We start from the raw sequence: 12,500 nt of genomic DNA, 5'->3' as shown, positions 1-12,500 counted from the left end.
GCCCAGTCGTTCCGCCGAGGACACCCGGGTGGAACGTGATACGTAATGTATTTCATCAAATCCTTTATGCAGGCTAGTCTTCCGACAAGTGTTTGTGTCAATTGACATTTGGAATTAAACTCGTCTGCTGGGACTCGAACCCTCGCCTAGGCGGCTTGCGTCTTATAAGACGAAGACCTTACCAATCACGCCATCCTGATCCTACAAAACGAAACGACTTAGTTCACGGTGGTGGTATACGTTAAAAGCACGAACGAGGGTAGATGTTTAAATGCGGATGGAGAATGCCCTGCACCCTACAAGAAAAGCGTCATACGTTCATACGTGAACAGGGCATTCACGCACTGCTCCACATGGCTCTTTTACACCAAGAGCTTCAACGTTTGCAGCAAGTCCTTGTTAACAATGGATTCCCCAATAAGGACGTACAAGAAGTCATCCGACGAAAAATGGAGAACTACCTAAAGCATGACACCATCCCTCCCGAGAAACGCCCCTCAATTATTCTTAATTACAGAGCTTTCATGAGTACGGCTTGCCGAACGGACGAAAGAATCCTCAGGGAAATTGTTGAACGCGGTGTACAACCATCCGACCCTGGAGAAAAGCTGGAGCTTCGGGTTTATTATAAGAATTTTAAAACGTCAAACCTCATCCTGCGAAATAACCCGACCCGTAACCTCAACCCTCTACGGAAGAGTAATGTCATCTATGAGTTCATCTGCCCGCACGAAGACTGTAAGCTTCGTCCTGTATCTTACATAGGAATGACGACCACTTCTCTCTCCAGAAGATTAATGTGCTATCTACAAGCTGGTGCCCCGAAGAAACATTTTTCGGAAAAACATAACTCCTCCCTGACTAGAAAGATCCTGGTGGAAAATACAAAGATCATCGACTCCGCACATAACTTTCATCGTCTGGAGATCCTGGAGGCCCTCCATATTCGAGAGAAGGCTCCATCCATAAATGTACAGGGAGGTACAACCTCCGTGGCTCTAGCTTCACTGGGTGGACAACTGACCCTCCCAGCACCCCACGGAGTGCCACGGACATAATTCCCACATAAGATCTTTGATCTTTCTTCACTATTTTGTATAAGCTTTCCCAGTTCACCTATTGTCATATATATAAATTGTTTCTATTACCATTTAGATGTACTTGAAAATGCTCTAAGAAGGGCGAAACGTCGTATAATACACAATATGAACTTCGGCAATCTTTTATTCCGACTTCATGAAGAACAAAGAAGCACTATTAGAAAGGTTGAATCCTTCAACAAGAAGCTAATTCTTGCAAAGCAGTGGTCAAATTTAATTCTATATGTATATATATACATATATATATACAAATATATATATATACATACATAGATATATATATATATATATATATATATATATATATATATATATATATATATATACATGTGTGTGTGCGTGTGTGTGTGTGTGTGTGTGTGTGTGTGTGTGTGTGTGTGTGTGTGTGTGTGTGTGTGTGTGTGTGTGTGTGTGTGTGTGTGTGTGTGTGTGTGTAATGCTAAAGCACAAATGGCGTCAATGATTTTAAGAGAACATTTTTCTAACTCTGTATTTCCTTTTTTCTTCATAATTCAAACTCTGTAGGAAATAATGAAAGGCTTCAGAATGTTGATCCATTTTACCGACAGCTGTTTCAACCATTACAAATGGTGATCTTCATGGTAATACATAAAGACAAACAGGGACGAGTAAAAATGGCAGGGAGAGGTAACTTGTTATGTGGGAATCTGTCTCATCTAATTTAAAATTAAAAGGTGTATAGATAAGCTCAAAGTTAATAAAACACCAGGGCCTGACGGTTGACATCCAAGAATCTTAAAGGAAATGAAAAATGAGATTGTTGTTCCATTAGAATATATTTTCAAGAAATCCATCATATCCGGAGATGTCCCAAGAGAATGGAAGCTACCTAACGTTACTCCCATATTCAAAAAAGGTGACAAAAAGAAACGAAATAACTATAGGCCTATAAGTTTGACTTCAATCGTAGGAAAAATAATGGAAAATATCATCAGAGATGCTATTGAACATCATTTAGAAAGTAATCGTTTGATAAATGATAGCCAGCATGGTTTCAGACGGAAACGTTCTTGCGTGACCAACTTACTCGAATTCTACAACACAGTTATCTCGAATTATGACGAAATAAACAATATAGATTTAATATATCTAGACTTTCCAAAAGCTTTTGATACCGTCCCACACGAAAGACTACTTACTAAATCAGCTTTACACGGAATAAGTGGTAGCCTATTAAGTTGGACTAGTAATTGGTTGAATGATCGAAAACAGAGAGTTGTTTTAAATGGAAAAACTTCTAGATGGAAAATGTTACAAGTGGAGTTCCTCAGGGTTCCGTTCTTGGGCCACTTCTATTCATAGTATATATAAATGATATATACCATGGACTAAAATCTACTGTTTCCAAATTTGCTGATGATACAAAACTGTGCGGAATGGCAAATGATCACTTTAACCAATTAGATATTCAAGAAGATTTAGATAAATTACAGCAATGGTCTAAAAAGTGGCTAATGAAATTTAACACAAGTAAATGCAAGGTAATGCACATAGGTAAAAATAACAGTAAGTACGATTACAAGTTATTTGGAAATTCGTTAACAAAAGTGGATAGTGAAAAAGATCTCGGCGTAATTATCAGTAACGACCTCAAATCATCCAAGCAGTGTATTTCAGCCTCTGAGAAAGCAAATAAGATTCTAAGGCTCATTGCACGATCTTTTGATTTCAAAAGTCCATCACTCATTAACAAACTATATAAATCGTTAGTTCGTCTATATTTGGAATATGCTGTTTCCGTATGGTCACCGAATCCCATTAAAGACATTGACAGACTGGAAAAAGTACAACGGCGAGCCACAAAACTGATTCCAAATATCAAAAATATATCATACGAAAATCGACTAAAATATATGAATCTGTTTTCCATAAAAAAGCGTAGACTCAGAGGTGACTTGATACAGGTCTTTAAAATTCTAAAGGGAATTGACAACATTAAAAGTGACAAAATTTTCACATTGAATAAGAATCAGACAAGAAACAATGGTCTCAAACTGTCCGGAAATATATTCAATTTGGAAGTAGGTAGAAACAACTTTGCCAACCGTGTAGTTAATGAATGGAATAAACTTCCTGCACAGGTAGTGCAATGTAGTTCAGTTCGAAGCTTTAAGAATCATTTAGATAAACACCTAAGCAAGATGCTGCAATGATTATAATTTGTTTTATATTATTTGTTTTTGTTTTGTTATCATTTGTCTGTTTGATTTTCATTTATTATTAGTTACATGTCAATTTATTATTATTTACTATTTACCTGTTTGTTTATTATTTAACTATACCTATGCATTTATGTATTTTATTTGTTATTTACATTATTATAGTTTTTATTTACTATTTCATTATTATTATTATTATTTTTCGCATCCGACCTAGATATGGACCAAAAGGTCTCCTGTCGGCATGCTCCGCCTTTGTAATCCTTTGTAATCCTTTGTAATAAGACGAAAAGGGCACCCGGGACAACCTCCTGATGTTGGATTCTGTCCTAGTAGTGTAGACACAATCCCCATTTAGGTTTATGTCCCATGGTGTGAGGTCTGTATTTTCTACTGGAGAGGAGGACATAATCAGATGATACCTGTACATTTAAAAATGGATTTTGTAAAGCGATTTTTACTGCCTCGGCTATTATCAAACTTCCTTAATTGTTATCTTGGTGGATGATCATTGTGTCTCTTATGAGGTCTACTAGAGGCGTCTTCTTATCGTGGGCATTAACAAAATGCTGGTGAATGGCTCCATTGTTACGGTGAGCTTGCAGTCGTTTTCTTAAGGTCGTGAGGGTTTGGCTGACGTAGCTAACATCGATGGGCTTGCATGCCCCTTTAGAACATTTAAATTTGTATAATACGGTGGTTTTAAGTCTCTTTGGACACTCGGGGACGGTGCTGCTTTTCATGATGAGGGAGGCAATCAGATTGGGACGGCTGACAACGGCGATAAGTACATCAAGGTAACGTACCAGTCTTAAACACTAGCTAAGTGCCCTGGTTCACTGTAGAATAATAAGTACGGACGGCAGTTAGCAGTCGACTTAGTTCCTCAGGAAGTAGATTAACTTCCAGGTTGGTGAATTTTATAGGGTCAGTAGCTCAGTCGGTAAGGCGACGGCAGTGAGATTTCACGAGCCCAGGTTCGAATCCGGGGACGACAGTCGGAATTATTTGATCGACATCACCGTCACTGGTGATTCTATTCTGGTATGACAACGGCGATAAGTCCATCAAGGAAACGTACCAGTCTTAACAACTAAGAACTCTGGTTCACTGTAAAATAATAAGTGCGGACGGCAGTTAGCAGTCAACTTAGTTCCTCGGGAAGTAGATTAACTTCCAGGTTGGTGAATTTTATAGGGTCAGTAGCTCAGTCGGTAAGGCGATGGCAGTGAGATTTAACGAGCCTAGGTTCGAATCCGGGGACGACAGTGGAAATGATTTGATATGTATATATATAAAATATATATATATATATATATATATATATATACACATATATATGTATATATATAAAATATATATATATATATATATATATATATATATATATACACATGCATACGTCCTGTAGATGGCGCCCTCCTGTACGTATGCATTCTTCCAATCTGCTATTAAGGTTCCCCATTGCTCGGTGCAACATCTCAGGTTAGATACCACGAATTTTGTCAAGAATTCTTTGTTTCAGTTCGTCCATTGTCCTTGGCCGAGTCGTGTAGACCTGACTCTTAAGGTAACCCACAAGAAAAAATTACAAACGGACAAATCCGGTGATCTTGAGGGCCTGAGAATGTCACCGAATCTTGAGATGATACAGTTACCGAATAATTCTCGTAGTTACCATTGATTGCCTTACATTGTGCGATGTCATACCATCCTGTTGAAACTAGGTTTCTTGATGTTGTGGAAAGTTGTTCAGTACAGGTGCCACAAAAGGTTACAATATATCAACATATCGATCCGAAGTGACAGTCACTGTGCTCCTCTGTTCATTTTCGAAAAAATAAGCTCCGATGACCCCGTGTGACGAAACTGCACACCAAAATGTCACCTTGCTGATGTGTAAAGGGCGTTCATGAACTTTAGGGTTGCTCTCTGCCCAGTAACGATATTTCAGCTTATTCAGCTTACCTGTGAGATGAAAATGGGCCTCATCTGACATCCACAGCTTGCCCAGAAATCCATTACCCTCGATTATGTTTGCCATGATTTGCTGACCGAATTGTAATCGCAACTGGTGATCGTTCTCCTTCAGTTGTCGCACGATCTGCAGCTTGTACGGCCAAGGACAATGCATTGATTGAAACAAAATTGAAACAAAGAATTCAAGTCGAAATTTGTGGTATCCTAGCTGAGATGTTGCAGCGAGGAATGGGGAACCTCAACAGCACATTGGAAGAATGCATACGTACAGGAGGACGCCATCTACAGGACGTAATTTTCAAACATTGATAATTTGGATTACTGTCTCCTAAAAGGCAAATTATAGTGGTTCAATTGCTGTTTTATTTATTTTTTCAAAGGTTCCCGTCTTTCTGTGTCCCCCTGTACACACACACACACACACACACATATATATATATATATATAATATATATATATATATATATACATATATATATATATATATGTGTGTGTGTGTGTGTGTAAACATATATAAATATATGAGTGTGTATGTGTGTGTGTGTGTGTGTGTGTGTGTGTGTGTGTGTGTGTGTGTGTGTGTGTGTGTGTGTGTGTGTGTGTGTGTGTGTGTGTGTGTGTGTGTGGGGTGTGATAGAATGTATCTATAATCACTGGGACACATTCAGTGTTGTACTTACATATATATATATATATATATAAATATATATATATATTATATATATAATATATGTATGTATATATATATATACATATATTTATATATACATATATATACATATATATGTATGTATATATAAATATACATAATGTAATATATTATATATAGATGTATATATATAATATAATATAATATATGATATATATATGTATATATATATATATATATATATATATATATATATATATACTGAGTTAAACACCACAGCATTGTCACAATTATTTATCTTCTTCCTAATATTTCCAATTCTCCTCACTATAGTTCTGACTTTGGGAGGGTGATCGAAAATCAATTGTCCAAAGTTATCCATTTTAATAACAAATTTGACGTTTCGACTTCAAGGAGTCATTTTCAAAATAATTACATTCATCACAACACAATTACACAGAACACAGAACAACTACATTTTACGGACTGAACAGTGCGACGTTTTTCTTTATACATGGAAAGACTTACAGTGGTGTGTGGCTTGATGACCTGACCCTACCAGATCGCCTTAGGGGAGGGGTAGGGGGAGAGGAATGAGGAGGGGAGAGGAGGGAGAGGGAGGGGGAGGAGTAGGGGTGTCGGGGCAGTAGGCGATGCGAGAGGGGTGGACATAATCCCACCAACGGTGGGCAGTAGGCGATGCGAGAGGGGTGGACATAATCCCACCAATGGTGGGATTATGGCCACCCCTCTCGCATCGCCTATTGCCCCGACCCCCCCTACTCCTCCCCCTCCCTCTCCCCCTCCCCCTTCCTCTCCCGCCTCGTATTATAGTTTTACCCTTCCAGGGCCCTCTTGATACTGAATCGGGGGGTCCCACAGATGAATAAGCATTATACAGTATGTCAACAATGGTAGCCATAGTTTTTTTGTTTTGTTTTTCTAACGGCGATGTTCCCGTTTTGTTGTTGTTTTTGTTTTTGTATCATATCCCCAATCCTCAACATTTATTGACCTTGTTTTTACCACCTCAATTATTTAGTATGTTCATGCATACTATTCACTTCTTTACAAGGTACCCGCCCTGTTTTCATGGTCAATCAAAGACTTCTCATCGACTTTTCATCGTGTTTGCATCGTGCATCATGGTCGAGTGTTTGATGTGTTCTTGTCGTGTTTTTCATCTTCAAACGCTATTAACATATTAACAGTTTGCGTTTAATGTTGTTTTCGCAAATGTTGCGTTGCTTGTGCCATGTTTGTTATGGTTGGAGTTCTTTGAGGAGCCCGTTGCCGTAATTTCATGTGTCATCTTTTCGCGCTTTGATGTGTATCATTTGTCGCGCTTTTCTTTATCCTGTTTGTAACCATGTTAGGCTTATTTTGGTATCCGAGTGACAGTGTCACATCCTTGATGTAATACAATGATTTTTGAAACTATACGAGCGCGTGTGACATTTCCTCCTTCCACAACGTTGTTCTTTTTCATTATGTTTTGGACGTAGTCTGCTCACTCTACTCCTTGATTGGTCCTCTCCAGCTCCGACGCTGAACGTGGCCTGAGTTTGGTAAACATATGGTTTCCATGACAACGAAAGAATGAGTATGTATCACAAGAACTCGCACGTGCACGCACGCACGCACACACAAACACGCGTACACATGCACACACACCCACACACACACACATACACGCGCACACACACACACACACACACACACACACACACACACACACGCACGCACGCACGTACGCACGCACGCACACCCACACATCAAAAGGTTTTATTTCATTCCTAACTATTTTTAAAAAGAACACAAAACTTAAAGAATGTGACAGGTTTATTTTTCAATGACTGTAACACTCAGTGTAATGATTAGTGTTGGAATGTATATGCTGTGTAAGCGTAGATGTTTGGGATTTTTTATATATTATTCTGATTGCCGCCAGGTGGTTTTATTCGGATGGAGGAAATACTTCGCCTTTTAAGACTTACAAACCCACAGAAATGAGAAACAAAGACATATGTTATACTACACACGCACGCATGCACACACACACATATACATACGCACACACACACACATATACACACACACACATACACACATACATACATACACACACACACACACACACACACATATATATATATGTGTATACATATATATATATATATATATATATATATATATATATATATGTGTATACATATATATACACAAAAGCAAACACACACATGCACGCTAACTCGTACTATTGTGGATAACTAAACCTGGCGAGATTAATGACGGACGTCAGAGCGGATCATCTCCCGTCAACCCCCTTACCTCTACCCAGAGGTGCAGCCCTGAGGGGCCGATGCTCGATCTCCGGATTAGGCGAAAATGTTAATAGACTGTATTTCTTCCACTTTTTCACATGGGTTGAGCTGACAACCGGCGACTACTCCCCTTTTCCTATTACTATAAGCCGGTAGCATAGAAATAGTCCTATATTAAAACAACTCGGCCTTTTCTTAACCAGAGAGGTTTATGGGAGGACCTTGGGAGCGTTGCCACCTATTGTGGGGCTGTGGATTTCCAGTCAATAAAAAACTCTTGGCAAAAATCATTATGATCTTAGCCTGATCTGTGACATCTCTGAACAACACAAACATACTGTATCTTTATCCTTTTTTACATTGGCATAAGATTGTTTACAAAGAATTATTACAAGAAAAAAATATACAAACATATTGAATACTCAATATGTTGACATGTTTTTGTATATTTTCCTATGCCATGGGTCAGGTTTTATTTTCCACAATGGTACATGGGAGCACCCTAGCACCACTTCGTCTCTGAAACACAATGGCGTTGGATAACAATGACAAAAACACACCAAAAGGAAACCTTTCTGTTCCATACCGACCTTTGAATACTCCGTCCAAGATCAAGAGAAGAACAGGGTAGAGGGGGAATAGGCGAGGGAGGTGGAGTGAGAGGTGAGGGAGGGGGAGAATCTATGGGTTGGAAGGAGTAAGCTGGGGGGGGGCGTGCGAGAGAGGAAGGGGAAGAGAGGGTGTGGGAGGAGGGGAATGAGGAGGAGGAGGAGGAGGAGGAGAAGGAGGAGAAGGAGGAGGAGAAGGAGGATGAGGAGGAGTAGGAGAAGATTTCTTACCTGCGCCGTCCCAGTTGCGCAGACCGCGTGTCGAAGATCCACAGGTTGCCCCGCCCGTCCGATGCATGGGGAGGTGCAGTGCCCGTCGGAAGAAGTGTTATGGAGGAGGAGGAGGAGGAGGAGGAAGAGGAGGAGGAAGAGGAGGAGGAGGAGGAGGAGGAAGAGGTTTGAGGTGGGGCCCCCTGCGAAGGCGGGCCGTATGACGCAGACCACGGGAGAAGATCGTCAGGATCCTGTCGAGTCTGGTGCGAGGCGGTTCCTGTGTCGAGCTGAACACCTGTAGGGGCGAGAAAGAAGAAGTAAATGTGTCAATAGACGACGAAGCAGCAGGTGTTGGGGCTACAGGTGCGGAAGGTGGGAGGGGGGGGGAGGGAGGAGAAGAGGGAGGAGGGGGGGAGAGGGAGTGCTGAAGTTAATTCAGATCGACCGGGGTGTGGCCTCCTCGTTCTCTTCTCCTGTAATGTTTCGAACTCCGTTTGCTTCCGGAGATCGAGTGGTACTCCGTCACTCGACGGAGCATCTCCTTCACTGGGACATCGCTTTTGATCCAAAGGAAGCCTAGCGGCTGAATAGAATCGTCTGTCGGTAGCCAGAATAAAACAATAAAGTATTCTGGTATGGTAGGGCCCAATAAGAATACCTGGTTTACAAACACTCCCCCCAACACTATTCTTCTCTTATTCTACCTATCCCTATCTATTCAGCTATCAACCTACTTATGCTATCTATCTATATCTGTCTATCTGCCTATCTATCTGTCTATCTATCTATTTAGTTATCTAAGTCATCCAAATATTCCCAACTCGGAGCAGTCCTAAAAAAAAAAAATATATATATATAAATTGAAAAAAAAGCGCAGTTTGATAATAATAGCCGACCAGAGTTATCTGAAAGAAAAAGAAAAATGACAAGATAAAATATCCAACAGATTTCCATCAAAACTGAAAACGCGCTTAAAATATCGAGCTAAAAAGCCCAATAAAATCTCGGAATAACCTCTCAGAACAACCGTTTAACTTGAATAAGCTTTTCACGGCGATGTCAACCATAACAACAACTTGACAGAGCGAGACCCACAGAGCCTAGAGGACAATTGGGACCCCATCCAGGTAGGGGATTCGTTCCTGGAATGAATAAAATCGAGTAACGGCAAGCTGAAAGAGATAATTCCCTGACGTTCTTTAATTTCTATTTATTTATTTATTCATTTATTTGTTTATCTATTTTATTCATTTATTTATTCGTTTGCTTATTTATCTATTTATTTATTTATTTATTTATTTATTTTGTTTATTTATTTATTCATTCATTTATTTATCTATTTATTTGTTTTGTTGGAACTAGACGCCTTCATTCATTTAAGGTTCAGATTCCTGTATTGAAGAAGCCAATACTGACCCATGTCACTGTTTTTTCTTGCACCCTTTAGTCTTTGCGTAAACGTTAGGAGGTTTTATTCAATTGAAGATTTGTTTTTTCTAGGAGGGTGTCTCGATCTCTATAAGGCATGTTCGAGCCAAGGATTCCTTTCTCCTCGATTGAGTAAAATCGTCTGGCGTGTAGGTTCGGGGTAGGGATGACGATAAGTAATATTTACTAGATTTTTTTAAGAATATGAAGTTTGTATACGTATCCTATCTACTCACATGCATACACACGTGTACACCCCTACACGCTCATGCACATGCATGTACATACGCATACGCATACACATATAAACGCGAGTATGCATAAGCTGCCTATATGAAATGTGTGTCAAATAGATGATATCACATATGATTACAAAACATCATAAGATAATAAAAATCACCATAACATCACATATTCACATTACAGGTTTACATCACGTCCGTCACTCAAAATATGACGTCATTTTATGACGTCACCTAATGACATCACACATTTGTTACGTCATAGGACTTGTTCACCCCGTCCATCTTGTCTCTCTGGTCTTTCCTGAAATATATTGCGGCATTAAAGTTGCGGGTCTGGCTTAAGATAAAGGCTCAAGGAGAGAGGGAAGGGGGGGAGGGGGAAAGGGGGATCCAGAGCGCCCCCTACCCCCTCCTCCCCTCCCCTCCCCTTCCCCATCACCACCACTTCCCTCCTCCTCCTCCTCCTCCTCTTCCTCTTCTTTCATCTCTATTCATACGCCAACTACATCACTAAAGATTCTGTCCCGTCCTGCCTTTCTCTTTGTGAAGTGTCACTTCTGACGTCACTATTAGATTACCACGTCATGTCACGGTATCAGGTGCTAACTGATATCACGGCTTCCCATGACACGTGTCATGAATGACAGGTCACATGTCATCCGTGACATGAATTTCGTCACATGTGACATGTTTGACATGACATATGATCCAATAGAGTTATAACGTCACTGCACAGGTATAAGTGACGTCATTTGTTCTACATATCATAGGTGTCGCGATCCAATGTGGTCTCGTTCAAAAGTGGTCCGTAGTTTGGCAGCCTCCCGGAAGGCTACTTCCACCGAAGAAAACAAATGAAGAAGTATTGAGAGAAATGGAGACAGATAGGGAATTGATGACAACAATAAGGAAAAGACAGTTGCGATTCTTAGGACATATAATGAGGAGGGAAGGGTTGGAAGAGGTGGTGATGACGGGAATGGTAGAGGGAAGGAGAGCAAGAGGAAAGCAGAGGGAGAAGTATATGGACGGGCTGATGAGGGCGACGGGAAAACAACTCAAACCAGCACAGATGTTACAAGTAACTAGGGACCGTGAACCGTGGCGCTCCATGGTTGCCGAAGTCCAAGAGGATATGGCACGACGGTAAGGTAAGGTACTTCCACCTTATAAAGGGGGTAGCTAGGTCAAGGCACGCATCCACTCCCACCCATTCCACTCCCATCCACCACCCTTGTTTCCCTTCCACCTTAGCTCCTCGTGGATAAATGGGCATCCCTGACACCTACTCATTGTACTGGTCAGAAGCAATGCAGCAAGACACAGGAGCACATCCGCACCAGAGCCGCTTCACTTACGCACCAACTCTCCCTCCCTCCCTCCCTCCCTCCCTCCCCCCCTCCCCCCTCCCTCCCCGTCCCCTCATGCGGAAAATAGAGAAAGCGAGGAAAAATCTTTAGTCCAGGAAGTACTGACCCTATTTTTGGACTTATAATCCTATTCTGACCGTCAGTAGGTGATTTTAATCAGTAGCGCATTTTAGACACTTTATCCTGGCTGGCTCGAATTGAATCGAGTGTGATGAAAAATTATCACGACATGACGTGATGTGACGAGAAGTATGAGTGAACTCATCACGTCACGCTTATAACGAAGTGAATATGAGGTCCAACTTATGCATCTTATTAGAGAGTTTGAAGTATGAACTCGTGTACTATGCAAAAGAATGACCCCCATGGAATATTTACAATAAAGTATGAATGGGTAATATAT

The 12,500-nt window shown here is 40.6% G+C and overlaps 1 protein-coding gene across 1 annotated transcript in view; it reads right to left on the bottom strand.

Annotated features, from left to right (window-relative positions):
* LOC143018570 (uncharacterized) overlaps positions 1–12,500 on the bottom strand; it is a 227,741-nt gene that overhangs the window by 45,695 nt on the left and 169,546 nt on the right. The window contains exon 2 of the mRNA XM_076174058.1: positions 9,073–9,349. The gene's annotated coding sequence lies outside the window, so the exon portion shown is untranslated. The remainder of the gene's footprint in view (positions 1–9,072; positions 9,350–12,500) is intronic.

The sequence above is a fragment of the Oratosquilla oratoria genome, chromosome 3 (genome assembly GCF_046742065.1).
Source record: "Oratosquilla oratoria isolate Oo_2021 chromosome 3, ASM4674206v1, whole genome shotgun sequence".
NCBI lineage: Eukaryota > Metazoa > Arthropoda > Malacostraca > Stomatopoda > Squillidae > Oratosquilla > Oratosquilla oratoria.
This window is presented reverse-complemented; position numbering and strand designations above follow the sequence as displayed.